This window comes from Tachyglossus aculeatus, chromosome 13, assembly GCF_015852505.1.
Source record: "Tachyglossus aculeatus isolate mTacAcu1 chromosome 13, mTacAcu1.pri, whole genome shotgun sequence".
Taxonomy (NCBI): domain Eukaryota; kingdom Metazoa; phylum Chordata; class Mammalia; order Monotremata; family Tachyglossidae; genus Tachyglossus; species Tachyglossus aculeatus.
Window position 1 is genome coordinate 5,126,358 of NC_052078.1, and position 16,734 is coordinate 5,143,091.

The 16,734-nt window shown below is 47.5% G+C and overlaps 1 protein-coding gene across 5 annotated transcripts in view; it reads right to left on the reverse strand.

Moving 5' to 3' along the window:
• PRKAG2 (protein kinase AMP-activated non-catalytic subunit gamma 2) overlaps positions 1-16,734 on the reverse strand; it is a 173,573-nt gene that overhangs the window by 139,079 nt on the left and 17,760 nt on the right. The window contains exon 1 of one of the 5 annotated variants that reach the window (XM_038755909.1): positions 5,553-5,570. The exons of the other annotated variants lie outside the window; for them this stretch is intronic. The gene's annotated coding sequence lies outside the window, so the exon portion shown is untranslated. Of the gene's footprint in view, positions 1-5,552; positions 5,571-16,734 lie in introns of those variants that run through there. 5 annotated transcript variants of the gene reach the window in all.

A 16,734-nucleotide genomic window follows, 5' to 3' on the forward strand; every position in this document is an offset into this window, starting at 1 on the left:
CCGTCCCTCTCTCATATCTGCTGGACGTCAGTCCTCCCCACCTTCCAATCCTTTCTACAAGCCTTTCCCGACTAATTTTAAATTCCATGCATTTTATAGTTGTCCTTCAGGTTAAAATAAGGGAACGTCGGCGGTTACATTCATCTGTGGATGCTGTTCATAGCTGACAGGCCAAAGCAGGGCCCACAGCCTCAGACTCATTGGCACACACAAAAAAATTGGCTCTTGTTATGTTACTGCGTTCAGTGTTTGTTGCACTTGACACTGTTTTCTCTTTTGCCTCGTCTCTCTCTCCAAAGGAAGCAGTGAGAAGCAATGATGCCTAGTACATAGAGCATGGAACTGGGAGTTGGAAGGATCTGGGTTCTGATCCCAGCTCTGCTGCTTGTCTGGTGTGTGTCCTTGGTGGGCAAGTCACTTTGCTTCTCTGGGCCTTGGTTACATCATCTGTAAAATGGGGATGAAGACGGTGAGCCCCATGTGGAACAGGGACTGCGTCCAATATGATAAACTTGTATCTACCCCAGTGCTCAGTACAGTGCCTGGCACATAGTAAGCGCTTAACAAATACCATTTTAGACTGTGAGCCCACTGTTGGGTAGGGACTGTATATGTTGCCAACTTGTACTTCCCAAGGGCTTAGTACAGTGCTCTGCACACAGTAAGCGCTCAATAAATACAATTGATGATGATGATGAAATACCATTAAAAAAAGAAAAAAAAAGACTGGGAGCCCCATGTAGGACACAGATTGTGTCCAACCTACCTTGTCTCTATGCTAGCGCTTAGTACAGCGCCTGGCACATAGTAAGCACTTAATACCATTAAAAAGAGGGAAAGTTTTCACTCAGAGAGCTAGTCCCCCGCTTGCTAGAAGTGCATCACGTAGGTCTGTCCTAAGCAACTGTCTCCCAGATTTCAGCCGGGGATGGAGCGTGGTTTGACGCTTCGTTTCACCGAGTCCTTAAAACGCCTCCTCTGCCCTTCCTCGCTTCTGGCTTCCCAAATTCAGCTTCTCTTTTCTTTCAGTTGTATTTGTTGAGTGCTTACTGTGTGCACAGCACTGTACTAAGCGCTTGGGAAGTACAAGTTGGCAACATACAGAGACGGTCCCTACCCAACAGCGGGCTCCATGCGGCAGTTGTCTGGGTAACCTGCTGTCCCTCAATCTCCTCCCATGTCCCACCTAGCATATAGGGGTTAAGAGGAGCCTAATAGGGAGGTGCTCAGTAAACACCATTGTTACTACTAAACTTATGACTAAACAGAAATTCAAATGATCTTCCCTTCCACACTTCAGTCTGGCTCTTGCTGCCTCCCTCCTACCCTTTCCTTTCGTTACTGACCCTCTAGCCTGTAAACTTCATTCATTCAATCGTTTTTATTGAGCACTTACTGCATGCAGAACACTGTATTGGCAGAGTACAATACAACAATAAACAGACACATTCCCTGCCCACAACGAGCTTACAGTCTTGTTGCAGGCAGAGAATTTATTCATTCAATCGTATTCATTGAGAGCTTACTGTGTGCACAGCATTCATTCAATCGTATTTATTGAGCGCTTACTGTGTGCAGAGCACTGCACTTTACTAAGCACTTGGATCTTCCACCTCTGTTGGATTTTACCCTCCCAAGCACTTAGTACTGTGCACTGCACTCAGTAAGTGCTCAATAAATACCATTGATGATGATTAGAAGTCAAAAGCCCACGCTTCTGGTGAGTGCGATTTTATACATCAATCAATGGTTTTTATTGAACGCTTACTGCATGCAGAGCACTGTACTAAGCTCTTGGGAGAGTACAATATAACAGATGCATGCATTTAATAAAGTGCTCTGCACACAGTAAGTGCTCAATAAATACCAGTGATGATTACCAGCCATAAACTCATGCCAATAGTCAGTGCAATTTTACGCACCAATCAATCAATGGTATTTATTGATTGCTGACTGCCTGCTTAGCACTTTACTAAACCCTTGGGTGAGTCCAGTATAACAGATACATTCCCAACCCAAAAGGAGATGACAGTCTAGAGGGGGAGACAGACATTAAAATAAATTATGGATATGGACAAAAGTGCTGTGGGACTGAGGGTGGGGTGGAGAAAGGGGACAAATCCAAATGTGAAGGTGATGCAGAAAGGAGAAGGAAAAGGGGGCATGAGGGCTTAATCAGGGAAGGTCTCCCAGAGGACATGTGAATTTAATAAGGCTTTGAAGGTGGGGAGAGTGATGATCTGCCTGTGAGCTCACTGTTGGGTAGGGACTGTCTCTATATGTTGCCAAATTGTACTTCCCAAGCGCTTAGTACAGTGCTCTGCACACAGTAAGCGCTCAATAAATACGATTGATGATGAATGATGATCTGCCGGCTACGAAGGGGGAGGGAGTTCTGGGTCAGAGGCAGGATGAGGGTGAGGCCTCGGGGGTGAGCCCGAGGAAACTTTCACATGAGGTGTTCACCCTGCTTTTGCCATCTGGTCAGCGGGATATTCATTCATTCATTTAATCGTATTTATTGAGTGCTTACTGTGTGCAGAGCACTGAACTAAGTGCTTCAGAAGTACAAGTTGGCAACATATAGAGATGGTCCCTACCCAACCACAGGCTCACAGTCTAGAAGGGGAAGACAGACAACAAAACAAAACATGTGGACAGGTGTCAAGTTGTCAGAACAAATAAAGCTAGATGCACATCATTAACAAATTAAATAGAATAGTAAATATGTACAAGTAAAATAAATAGAGTAATAAATCTGTACAAACATATATAGGGTGCTGTGGGGAGGAGAAGGAGGTAGGGCGGGGGGGATGGGGAAGACAAGAGGAAAAAGGGGGCTCAGTCTGGGAAGGCCTCTTGGAGGAGGTGAGCTCTCAGTAGGGCTTTGAAGGGAGGAAGAGAGCTAGCTTGGCGGATGTGTGGAGGGACGGCATTCCAGGCCAGGGGGAGGATGTGGGCTGGGGGCTGATGGCGGGACAGGAAAGAATGAGATATGGAACTCTAGATGTCAACCAAGCAAGCGCTGCCTTCAGGCCTCCCAAAACCAGAGCCCAGGGTGGCTTGACGTGGGAGGAGGGCCAAGATCAGAGCCACAGGAAGATCCACAGAGCAGCGGATGAAGACTGATGGAAACACCATGGGCTCCAACGCTCTCCACAGAGCAGGCCAGGAAAATTCCCGAGCCCCTCGGCCACTCCGGGGAGCTTTCAGGGGGCGGGACTTCTGGAGATCGGTGGTCCTGGGTCACATCCCTTGGGGGTGGGTTAGAGATGGAGAAGAGGTATTGCTTGCCTGCCTCCCCTACCCCTCTGGAAAAATGTGCAAACAACAGCTTTCCCCACAGGTCACTGGGGCAATCCTGCCCCGTGGATTCCCAGAATTCCCTGCAAAAACTTTCTGGTTAAATTTTAGCATCTGACAAAATTCCACAGGCTGCCTTTTGATTCAAAGGCAAAAATTACTCTTTCCTTTCCTCCCCACAATATGCCTTCTCTGCTAGCTCTGTTGCCGTGAACTCTCCCAAGCGCTTAGTACATTTTCATTTTTTCATTTCATTTAATCGTATTTATTGAGCACTTACTGTGTGCAGAGCACTGTACTAAGTGCTTGGAAAAGACAATTCAGCAACAAAGAGAGACCCTCCCTGACCACAATGGGCTCACAGTCTAGAAGGAGGGAGACAGACAGCTAAACAGGCATTAGAGAAGCAGCATGGCTCAGTGGAAAGAGGCTGGGCTTTGGAGTCAGAGATCATGGATTCAAATCCTGGCTCCGCCAACTGTCAGCTGGGTGACTTTGGGCGAGTCCAAAGTGCTCTGCGTACGGGAAATGCTCAAAAAATACCACTGATTGATTGATTCAGTATCCCTAGTCTCTTCCCAGCAAATACCTGCCAGCCCTCTCCCATCCTCTTGCCCACCACCATCACATGATGTCTCGCCCTATTTCCACCACTGTCCCTCCAGGAGCCATTTTCTGACCTTCGAGATGTCCATGTGAAAATCTGGACTTTCTTTCTATGCCCAAACCTCATCTCTGTTCTCTCACCCAATTGGAATTTCAGTTCATCTTCTCTAAGCAATTTCCCTTTTTCTCTGTTGAGTTATTTTCTTCCCCACTGGGGCTCCCTCGAAGCCCCCTTTGCCTCTAAGATTCCGTGCAATAGACAGCACTTTGGCTCCTACCCCATCACCATTATCTGTGGACCGACTCACCCACAGGGGAAAGATTCATCCTCACCGATCCCTTTGCTGTCCCTTGAGACCAAGCCTAGTGTAGAGAGCACAGGACTGGGAGTCGGAAAACCGGGGTTCTAATCCCAGCTCTGTCACTGGCCTGCTGTGTGACCTTGGGCAAGTCACTTAACCTCTCTGGCCTTTCAGTTTTCCTCATCTGTAAAACAGGTGCCTTGACCTGTTCTCCCTCCCTTTTAGAGTGGGAGCCAGGCAGATCTCTAAACAAGACTGAGGCTCTGAGGTGAATCCCAGCCAGCTCCAGACCCCATCCCACCCATCTCCAGTTCTTAAAGCCTTACTTGGTAGTTAGTCAAGGAGCAGGGAGGAAGAGAGGCAGTGTTGCCTAGTGGATGGAGCATGGAAGTCAGAAGGAGTGTGGATGAAGCATGGAAGTCAGAAGGAGTTGGGTTCTAATCCCTGTTCTGCCCCCTGTCTGCTGTGTGACCTTGGGCAAGTCACTTCACTTCGATGGGCCTCAGTTACCTCATCTGTAAAATGAGGATTAAGACTGTGAGCCCCCACGTGGGACAGGGAACAGGGTCTGCATCTGTCCTGATTGGCTGGTATCTATACCAGTGCTTAGTACAGTGCCTGGCACATAGTAAGCACTTAACAAATACCATTAAAAAAACAAAAAGGAAGCATGTCTAGGGATCACACCAGCTCTGGCTCCAGCCCACCGCTTCCCACCCACCCCATAATAATAATTATGGTATTTGTTAAGCTCTTACTACGTGCCAGGCACCTCCCCATCTAGAGAGGGAGAGCTGCGGCCAGATTCCTACAGCTTTCCAGGGTGAGCGTTATACATACCTCAACCAAACTGTCCCAAAGTTTCCCCGGTCATTCTGGGAAACTCTTCTTGAACTTGAATCACAGTGATGGGGATGGAAGGTGATTGGCCAGGAGGGATTTCAATGTGCCCAAATGACCATCTCACCACAGGGTGAGAAAACACCGAACGCATCACCCGGCAACTGCTTGAAAGAGAACTAGAGCAGCCCCCGGGGAAAGGAAGGAAGAGGGAAGCATTACAATATCTATACAGCCCAGGAGGAGGCTCACAGAGAGGAGACACTTGCAGACACACACACAAAAACACACGCACACTCACACTAGTCTCTCTTTAAATCACTAAGAAAAGAATTGAATCCTGATGAGAGAAAAAAGATAATTTGGTCCATCTTGGGCCAATCTACTATTAACAACAACAACAACAAAAAACCCCCAACACACTCCCAGACACCAAAACCACACCTCCGTGACAGCTTCGCATGCATAAGACGTGGAATGTGAAAAGAAAAACAAACAAACCAAAAAAGACTCCGGGTTCTCCTTCCTTCACCATGCGTTTTGAATACAGCGCAGAGAACCTCGTCTCGCTCAGCCCAAAGCCAATCCGGTCTTTTGAATTTCCCCAAATGAAAGACAACACGGAAGAATCACAAGAAGCCGGGTCCCAAACGCAAAGGATGGACGGAAGCTGCACTCACGTCTCTGAAAAAATTCCTTGCTGCCTGGCTCCGAATGGCCACCCACCCAGGGCTTCTCGCAGCCTTTCGGCTAAAAGCAAAATGAGGCTCTGTCGCTGCTGCCACCGTTCCCCCCAGCCCCCCTGACTGCTGTCATCGTCTCAGCAACAGATGGGAATTGGATCTGAGCGTATTCCTTATGCCCGGTACAGTGGGCCCGGCCCCGGGTTTCCTCTGCCCTATCAGGCTCCTTGCCCGGGGGAGGGGGCACCGAAGACGTCTGCAGAGCCTGTTATTGCAGAAATGCTGAAATCCATCAAAACTTAGGGGGTGAGGGGGGAGGGGAAGACTTACGGGTCTTCCGAGACCAGGCAGAAAGAGGACCTGTGGTCTTTTGGAAGGCAGGCGGCGGTGCAAGCCAAACTGCAGAAATGATGATGCAGCAACTGATGACAGCTGGAATCGAAACCTCTCCCCAGCCTGCTTTCTGCCCCCCACCCCATCAACACCACCCACCTCGCAGGCACAATCTGGTTGGCTCCCAGGGAGCAGGGATGGCTGGGTAAAAATGAAAAGTTTGGATTTTGGGATCTGGATCAATCGTTCGGTCAGTGGTATTTCTTGAGCGCTTGCTGAGGGCAGAGCACGGTTCTAAGTGCTTGCAGTGGGTGCCCTAAAAATTAGTAGGCAGTCTCTGCCCTGGTGGAGCGTACCATCTGAAGAGGAATTCCTCTCAGGGTCCTACCTAGACTGGAAGCCCCTGGCACTTAACATACTGCTTGGCACATAGTAAGCGCTTAACAAATGTTATAATTATTGCTCAGCCCAGGGGCAAAAGGGACTCACCACTCAGAGGCCCCATGATGAGGCTGAAGCTACCGTACATGGAAATTTCAGCCCAAAATAGTCAAAGCTCTCCAAAACCCCCACCTTTTCCAATAAGCCCTCCCACCTTAAACCCCAACAGCCCAAACTGTACAAAACCCAGCAGAAACCTCTAGCACTCAGATAGTTATCCCCACCCACTCTCAGCACGTGGGTATGCCTATTTATTCGACTGTCCATTCCATTCTTTATTTTGGTTACTCCAATATATTTTTCTGCCCACCTCCCCGATTTAAGTGTGAGCCCCTTGTGGTCAGGGAACATGTCACTTCGCTGTCATCCCATTTCCCGTTCACTCAGCACAGTGCTCTGTGCCCAACGGACACTCAGGAAATACCAATGCTAATACTACTACTAAAATAAGGTGCATTTCCCTGCAGCAAGGACAGAGGTGTGTCAGGAAATAAACCGGCAAATAGGAAAGAGAGTGACTTTGGATCCGGTTTTGGGGTCCAAAGTCTTGTGCCTTTAGGTTATAAGGAAGACGGAGTTCAGCCCGACGCAGCAACAACGGTTAGGCCATGGTCGTAAAGCTGGATGTTTGAGAGGTCACCAAGTCTGGTAGGGCAGCTGCAGCCAGATGGCCTTCCCTTGACCAATTTAGCTAAAGGCAGGCCCGCCTGGCTTCCAATATTTTCCAGGAGCAGTAGGCTCGTCCCAGCCAGCCTGAGCAATCGACATGAAGGAAGCCTCGTTTTTTTATTTTTATTTTCTGGTATTTGTTAAGCGCCTATTATGTGCCAAACACTGAACTAAGTGCTGGCATTATTCAGGCACAGTCCCTGCCCTGGTGGAGCCTACCGTCTGAAGAAGAATTCCCCTCAGGGGCCTCCGTCTTACCTAGCCTGGAAGCCCCCAGCACTTAGTACACTGCTTGGCACAAAGTAGGCGCTTAACAAATATTATAATTATTGTTCAGTCCTGGGGCAAGAGAAACTCACCACTCAGAGGCCCCATGGCAAGGCTGAAGCTGTCCCACATGGAAATTTCAGTCAGAAAAAAGTCAGAGCCCTCAAAAAAACCCACCTCCTCTAATAAGCAAGGCTTTCTGCCCTAATCTCCAATAGCCCAAACTGTACAAAACCCACCAGAATTAGGTACAAGCTAATGAAATTAGACACAGTCTAGGTCCCGCATGAAGTCCAAAAAAGTGAACTGGAGCCAGAGAAGTAAAGTGATTTGCCCAAGGTCCCACAGCAGACAAGTGGTGGAGCCAGGATTAGAACCTGGGTCCTCCTCTTCCCCCTCTAGACTGTGAGCCCACTGTTGGGTAGGGACCGTCTCTATATGTTGCCAACTTGTACTTCCCAAGCACTTAGTACAGTGCTCTGCACACAGTAAGCGCTCAATAAATACGATTGATTAATTGATTGATTGATTCTGATACCCAGGCCCGGGCTCTATTCACCAGGTCACACTTTTTCCCTGGTTCTCCAAGGAAGGGTATCTACAGCGCGAAGCCAGAAGAGAGGATAAAACCCTAAGCCAAACTGATTTCTCTCTTCATCCCGATCCAGAGCAGTGGGCAAAATGAGAAAGGGAATGGGGAAGAGAAGCTGTTGCTGACAGTGCAATGATCCACGTCCTCTGGTTGAGTAATAATAACAATAATAGTTATTATTATTATTATGGCATTTGTTAAGTGCCTACTATGTAACAAGCACTGTTCTAAGAGCTGGGGTAGATGGAAGGATAATCAGGATGTACACAGTCCCTGTCCCGCATGGGGTTCACAGTCTTAATCCCCATTTTACAGATGAAGTAACTGAGGCATACAGAAGTTAAGTGACTTGCCCAAGGCCACAGAGCAGACAAATGGCAGAGTATGGACCTGAAGCCACCAGGTGGCCCATCAATGCCGATTTCAGAACAGACGCGTGTGCCCATAGACACGCTTCCTGCGACCCTTGTACCCAGAAGCCATTGAGAACACCAGGAGTTCCTGGGCGGAATTTTGCTTTTCCAAAGAATTGGTATCTTTTATCCTTTTCTGCAGGCACCCAACTCGACCCTAGGGTGAACGATCCCCACAAAGTTGGAAGCTGGATTTGGTGGGGAAAGATTTTGGAGGGGAGAGCCACACACTTCACTTTAAAACAGACAGCTCCCTCTTCCTGTCCTCCCAAAGGTCTGATTGGTTTTTAGTTCTGCTAGCTGGAAAGGGCCAGAGAAACGGACGCCTCCATCCACCAAGCACTCAGCAACTTCCTACGATCCGAGGCGGTCGCAGTGTAGGGAGTGGGTTGACCACAGACGGTCTACTACTGACTGTAGTCTGAACTGCCAACTCTGAATTCCATCTCTCAGTCCCCCCCTTCATCGGAGAACTGGGGATCCACCCAGCAGCACCCTTCTTTCTTCTTCATGGTATTTGTTAATCGCTTACTATGTACCAGGCACAGTTCTAAGCATTGGGGTAATGAAGCCCAAGGAACTCATGGGCTCCAGGAGCAGGGATTTGGTCCCTTCCTCAATATCCCTTTCTCCAGCTCTCTCCTCCCTCTCTTGCTGTCCGTCAAGAAGGCCCAGATCCCCACTTCCCTCTGGACAGGGAGACCATTCCTAGCCAACTCAGCCACCAACGTGGATTGGCTGCCTCGGGAAACAGATGCATAAATCAGGCCAGGACCCTCCCCACCTCCTTCCCCTCCTCCAACCTTCTCCCCAGGAGCTCATAACTGTTCATTAGACACACGCAATTCCTGTTTGTCCAACAGACCCAGTTGCAAGAACCATACTGTTCTAACCTGGAATGGGGAGGTCTAATTCCACCCATGGCACCACCTCTCCTAGACCCCTTATCAACATCAAATACGATACGATTAAATAAGCACCCTCCTAGTTGCCTAACAAATGGATAACAGTGGAATCTACCCTGAATCGCTTGAGCTCCTAGAGGAAAAAGCAATAGATTCTTCCAGCCGGAATTTGGCCCAAGTCACATGGCTCTTCTCTAGCTCAATCCCTGGCCACTCCAGAGCGGGTGGGCCCTGTTGGAATATTTCCCGAGTACATCTTAAAGCAGAGAACCAGGAAACCATGGACTCACCCCTGGTAGAAGAGGGGGGCCTCCAATCCAGGCTGGGACTCGTGATGGGGAGAGGGGGTGAGTGGTCCCTGGTTTCGAAGGAGCCTTCTCTCTGCCTGAAAACTTAAGACTTCTGATGGGCCACCTGAAAACCCAAGTTGCTACTGCCTTCACGCAGCAGAGTTGTGCTGAATTGTGCCCAGGAAACCAGCTTTCCTGGAAATGCCTAGAATTTCCCGCTCTGCCTCTGAGGGGTCCTAGGAAAGACCCCCCCCACACACCTACCCCACCCACAGAGAGGAAAGAGAAAACCTGGAAAAACAGGGAGTGACGGGGCTCGATAGGGTCTTGGTTGTCTCCCCTAGATTTTCCTTTTCCACCCAGAAAGGTGAAATTCCCATTCCAAATGGGGATAATAATAATTTCTTCATTCATTCAATCGTATTTATTGAGCGCTTATTGTGTGCAGAGCACTGTTCTAAGCATTTGGAAAGTACAGTTCGGCAACAAATACAGAAAATCCCTACTCAACAACGGGCTCACAGTCTAGAAGGGGGAAGACAGATAACAAAACAAAAACAAGTTGACAGGCATCAATAGCATCAATATAAATAAAAACAGAATTATAGATATATACATATCCTTAATAAAATAAATATAATATTAATAATAAACAATTATTAATAAAATAATACACATTATTTTACAAATATAAATAACTAGTATTTTATGGTATTTATTAAATGCTTACAATGTACCAAGCACCATACACAGTGCTGGGATAGATACAAGCTAATCAGGCTGGGTACAGTCCCTATCCCACAAGGGAGCCACTTCAACTAATAAATCAATCAATGGTATTCAATGAGCACTTGTAGCATGCTGTACTAAGCACTTGGGAGAGTACAATAGAGTTGGTGGACATGATTTCTGCCCTCAAGGAGTTTACAATCTACTGGAGGAAGACAGACGATAACACCTTGAGATTGCCATCTCTATTGCCAGTTTCCACCTTAAGCCGACATTTTCCCTGAGTTTTGAAATGTACGCACTTTCAGCCAGATAATTCCCAAGTCCCATCATCATAGTACTAACTACTAAGCACTTACTATATTTCAAACACTGTACTAAGTACTGGGGAAGATACAAGATAATCAGGTTGGTCACAGTCCCTGTCCCACCACATGGGGCTAAGTAGGAGAGAGGACATGTATTTCATTCCCATTTTACAGATGAGGAAACAAGCACAGAGAAGTGACTTGCCTAAATCGCACAGCAGGCAAGTGGTAGGGCCGGGATTAGAACCCTGTTCCTCTGATGTTCTTCCACTAGGCTGCGGCTGCTTCTCAGCCCCAGAAACCACAAAACTGGATCAGTTGATAGACTAGCAAACCACACCAATTTTACTCTCCTGCAGAGGCCAATGTCTTTGGGTCCCTGCTGAAAACACATCGCTCCTTTTAGTGGACTTTCTAATTTCTACCTTTCAAATCACAAGTGGATTATTTATACAGGCCCCTCATATCCGCATGGGCCTTCAGTTTACAGTCTGAAATAAAGTAGGCTGCATGTAAGTAATTGAATAAAAAAGGCCCACCCCTACGGGTAATCTAGTGCTTTGAGCAATAACTGTTCAATTACCTCAGATGAGGTAATCACTATGAGATCTGGAACATTTGGTGGCTTAAAGGGGTGTCAGGTCCTCCCCACGACATTATGCAATCCTTGAGGGCCGGGATCATGTCTACCATCTCTGCTCAGAGTAAGTGTTCAATAAATACCACTGATTGACTGGTTTTGTTTTTGAGTACCACACCCTCCAAAGCAAGTTTTTTTGTTTGTTTGTTTTTTTCATGGTATTTGCTAAGTACTTACTATGGGACAAGCCCTGGTCTAAGCACCAGAGTAGATACAAGCTAATCAGGTTGGACACAGTCCTGTCCCATGTGAGGCTCACACTCTTAATCCCCATTTTACAGATGAGGTAACTGAGGCCCAGAATCGTTAAGTGACTTGCCCAAGGGCACACAGCAGATGAGTGGTGAAGCGGGATTACTAGGCCACTCTGCTTGATATGCAGGATATGCAGTTGATATGCAGGCTAAAGAACTCCTCACCCTGACGGTCACGTCTCCCCACCTGTGCAGGGAGCTCAATGCTCATGACAGTTGTTCGACTGAGAGGAACAATTCTGCTCCACTAGGCAAATTAACACCCGGGTTGGGAGCTGAACCCCTCATTCCACATTCACGCCACCCAGGAGTGACCATTCAGACCATTCATGACTTTAGTACTGTGGAAAACACTTGGTGAGATGACAGTTTTACCTCAGAATGATGGAAACAGACAAAATGGCGGATGATGCCTTCAGTGTCCCGAAGGGTGAAAATGGAAGAGGGACAGAGAGGTTTCAAGAATAAGAGGTAGGTCTGAGATACTCTAAAATGACTTTCAAGCCCAGCGGGGTAAAAACAGCAGCCCCCATTCCTGCCAGACACATAGAGCATCTTTCCCTTCAGTCTCACCAACGTACCAGGCCGTAACGGTGGGTGGCATAATTCACAATGGAAAATTCTGGGCCTTGAACAGAATTTTTTTTCCAGCCTCCAGCAGCTTGTCTGTTGGGGAAGAAGCCGAGCTGCTGCCAGGCCTGACGTTATCACTTTGGAAATCTAACGACTCTTCAGAAATGCCAGCGTCCTTAGAGCTCTTTGGCTTCGTGCTCTAACTCCGCCTTCGGTTGACTCCGGATTGCTAAACGTCCATGAAAATGGTGGCGAGCTGAATAGAGGATGGGGCGGCCTCATGGATTACAGACCAAGCCTGATCCAGCCTCACAGAGAATTCTTCTGGAACTTTTTAAGGCATCTGTTGAGCACTTCTTATGCTGGGATAGATACAAGATCATCAGATTGGACATCGTCTATGTCCCACATGGGACTCACAGTCTTAATCCCCATTTTACAGCTGAGGAAGAGGAGGCACAGAGAATTTAAGTGGCTTGCCCAAGGTCACACAGCAGACAAGTGGTGGAGCCAGGATTAGGACCCAGGTCCTTCTGACCGCCAGACCCAGGCTCTTTCCACTAGGCCATGCTGCTTCTCAGCGTGAAGGCCAAGATAAATCTGATAAAATGCTTTCTTTATCCTTCAAGGGTAAATACTCTTTCTCAAACCCCTGCTCCTGCCCTCCCACCCCCTACCAAAAAAAAAAATAATAATCAGCATCAGCCCCACAGCTAATACCCCGAATGGGATTAGACGGAAGGAAACAGTTGGGCTGAAAATCTTTTCTGGAAGTCCCTTCTCTGCCTTTGTGAAATGGTTTCAATTCAATCATGCTTTGCCACATGTCTCCTATTTGACCTTGGGCAAGTCATTTAACTTCTCTATGCCTCAGTTGCCCCATCTGTAAAACATCATAAATTCCTTCCTCACCAAAGATCCAGTTGGCTTGGTGCCAAGTCACTTAACTTCTGTGCCTCAATTATCTCATCTGTAAAATGGGGATTAAGACTGTGAGCCCCACGTGGGTCAACCTGATTACTTTGTATCTATTCCAGCACTTAGAACAGTGATTGGCATATAGTAAGCGCTTAACAAATACCATCATCATCATCATCATTACTCAAGTAAAGGGGCTGCTCTGCCCTGGTATGGTTGTCTTAGTTTTTGCTGTGAGACCTTGGATAAATCATTTAACTTCTCTGGACCTCTATTTCTTCAACTGTAAAATGGGGATTAAATACCTGTTCTCCCTCCAACTTAGACTGCGAGCCCCATGTGGGAAAGGGACTGTTTTTCACCTAATTGGCTTGTACCTACCCCAATGCTTAGAACAGTGTTGGACACATAGTAAGTGCTGAAAAAATACCATGAAAAATTAAAAAGGGCCAAGAACCACCTTAGAAGTCAATGCAAAAATCTGGGTTGAAAGGCACTGCTCTGGGCCACCCTGGTCTTAGGAGGAATTAGCTGGTTTACAGAGAGGTTGGTTTTCTAGGTTAAATAAATTACGAGGAGGGTGTATGGTGCCATAATCTACCATGGGAGATGTAGCTCAGTGGTGGAGAGCACGCTTCGTGTGTGTGAGGTCCTGGGTTCAATCCCTGGCATCTCCAAGAAGCTAGCATTAGGGGAAGCATGGGCCTGAGTCAGAAAGACCTGGGTTCTAGTCCCTGCTCCACCACTTGTCTGCTGTGTGACCTTGGGCAAGTTACTTCATTTCTCTGGGCCTCAGTTACCTCATCTTTAAAATGGTGATTAAGACTATGAGCTCCATATGGGACAGGAACTGTGTCCAACCTGATTACCTTCTGTCTACTCTGGTGCTTAGAACAGTGCCTGGCACATAGTAAGCGCTTAACAAATAACATTAAAAAACAACAACAACAACAAAATGTGTTGATCTGTGCCCTATTTTCCAGGGTAGGTTAGCACCCTTATTCCAAGACCATATGCAAGAGTCCCAGTTGGGCTGTCTGTACTAAGTCAATTAACGAAGCCAGAAAAAAAATCTGTAGCTCTATTACAAACCCACCATCTGGGCAGATACTCTTTATATGCATCATGAAGCAGGGCGGAAGCCAAAAAAGATCGTTTTGACCCTCTCACTTAATTACACCAATTCTCTGTAGACCCCCTGAAGAACATTGCAACACACCTGACGCTAGACTGGCTGACCTGTACACCTGATCTAGATCCTGAAAAACAAAAACAACAACAACAAAAACCAGATTGGGTGGTGGCACCCCTGGAAAGCTACATCCAATTCCCAACGGATTCTGGGAGGAAAAGCAATGTCCTCTGACTGTGTCCAACAGGACAACGAGCACTTAGCACAGTGCCTGGAACATAGTAAGCACCAAATACCATTAAACAAAATGTTCTGGGGGCTGACACAGATAATCAGATTACCAAATCGTCCCTTTTGCTGAGCAGCAAATAAATTGAGCAAAAGTGACTTTATCTCCAGGGTCCATTTTTCACGGAAGACCAAAGGAGACTCTTGACCCACATTCCCCCGCCTCAACTCTCCCAGCCCCAATGATTCTGCAATTGCTACATAAACTCAAGCTCTCCAACTGACCCAGCCCCCTCTCAGTTATCTATGGTAAGGTAGAAACCCAGGGACTCCAAGGTTAAAATAAAAAATTCTTGTTTCAAAAGCTCTTCAGTTGCAAAACTAACTGGTCTGACTTACTGCTCCTCTTCTCTCCTCGTTCCACCTTCCAGAGGGGAAACTGACAAACTGTGGGATGGCCAGAGGGCAACCCGGAGGAGAACAGAAGAAGGAGAAGACACGGAAAAAGGGCCTTCACGCAGGAGAGATTTGGGAATAAAGCAGCAGATGGAAAGGAAGAGGCGAGGAACAGACAATGGGAGACTGTAAGCTTTTTGTGGGCAGGGAACGTATCTATCAACTTTGTTATACTGTAATAATAATAATAATAATAATACTTATGGTATTTATTGAGTGCTTACTATGTTCCAGGCACTGTACAAGGCACTGGGGTGGATTCAAGCAAATCTGATTGGACACAGTCCCTGTCCCACATGGGGCTCACGGTCTCAATCCCCACTTTACAGATGAGGTATCTGTGGCCCAGAGAAGTGAAGTGCCTTGCCCAAGGTCACAAAGCAGACAAGTGGCGAAGCTGGGATTAGAACCCACAACCTCCTGACTCTCAGGCCAGTGCTCTATCTACTACACCATGCTGCTTCCCAAGTGCTTAGAAGAGTGTTCTGCATGCAGTTAGCACTCAGTAAATATTGATTGGGGAGCAGAGGGGGGAATCAGAGAAGGAGGCTGGCTGCTCAATCCTGTTTAGAGCAGAGCAGTGTTTAGACAGACCCAATTCTCAGAAAACAAATCAAGAGCTTGGGGGATCTCTGACTCACTGATTTCCCTTAAATTAAAAAAAAAAATAAAAAGGGAAAACAAAGGTGCACTTCACTCCCAAAGCCCCAAAAGAGGCCCGGCCAGTTTGCTAAGATGCCTCCCTCCGGCTTCTGAAACGTCAGTCACCCCGCACAACTGGCTCTAGGTTTCTTCCGGCTCATGAGGAGAACCAAGCTCGGAAACCCAGAGAGAGACTCGATCTGAGGCTCCTTCTGCCGTCCCCCACTAAGTCTTTCAAAGTGCTCTCTGACCTGCCACAGGCAAAGCCGCCAGCCTGCTCTCTCCAGCCTGACTCCGAACTCCAAAGGCAGCAATCAATCAATCAATCGCATTTATTGAGCGCTTACTATGTGCAGAGCACTGTACTAAGCGCTTGGGAAGTACAAATTGGCAACACATAGAGACAGTCCCTACCCAACAGTGGGCTCACAGTCTAAAAGGGGGAGACAGAGAACAGAACCAAACATACCAACAAGATAAAATAAATAGGATAGAAATGTACAAGTAAAATAAATAAATAAATAAATAGAGTAATAAATATGTACAACCATATATACATATATACAGGTGCTGTGGGGAAGGGAAGGAGGTAAGATGGGGGGATGGAGAGGGGGACGAGGGGGAGAGGAAGGAAGGGGCTCAGTCTGGGAAGGCCTCCTGGAGGAGGTGAGCTCTCAGCAGGGCCTTGAAGGGAGGAAGACTTCAGTGGCTAGCTGTAGCAATAACAGAGGAAGCAGTGTGGCCTAGTGGAAAGAGCACGGACCTGGGAGTAGGAGAACCTGCGGCAAGTCACTTACCTTCTCTGACCTTCAGTTTCCTCATCTGTAAAATGGGTAAGCTCATTATGGATGAACCAAGCTAATCAGGTTGGACAAAGTCCATGTCCCACATGGGGCTCCCAGTTTTAATCCCAATTTTACAGATGAGGTAACTGAGGCATAGAGAGGTTAAATGCCTTGCCCGAGGTCACACAGCAGATGAGTGATGGAGCTGGGATTAGAACGCAGGTCCATGCTCTATCCACTAGACCATGCTGCTTCTCACCTGCCATGTTCCACGATCCCCCCCTTTCCTGCTGGGCCAGATCTGGTGGCCAAAATGACTCCTTGGGACTGGGGGGGAGAGGGACATGTGATATTCCCGGGGCAAGACAACGAGAAGAGGGGCTAGCAGCCAGGACCCCCTGACTGGTGGTGAGGGGGTCCTGTGT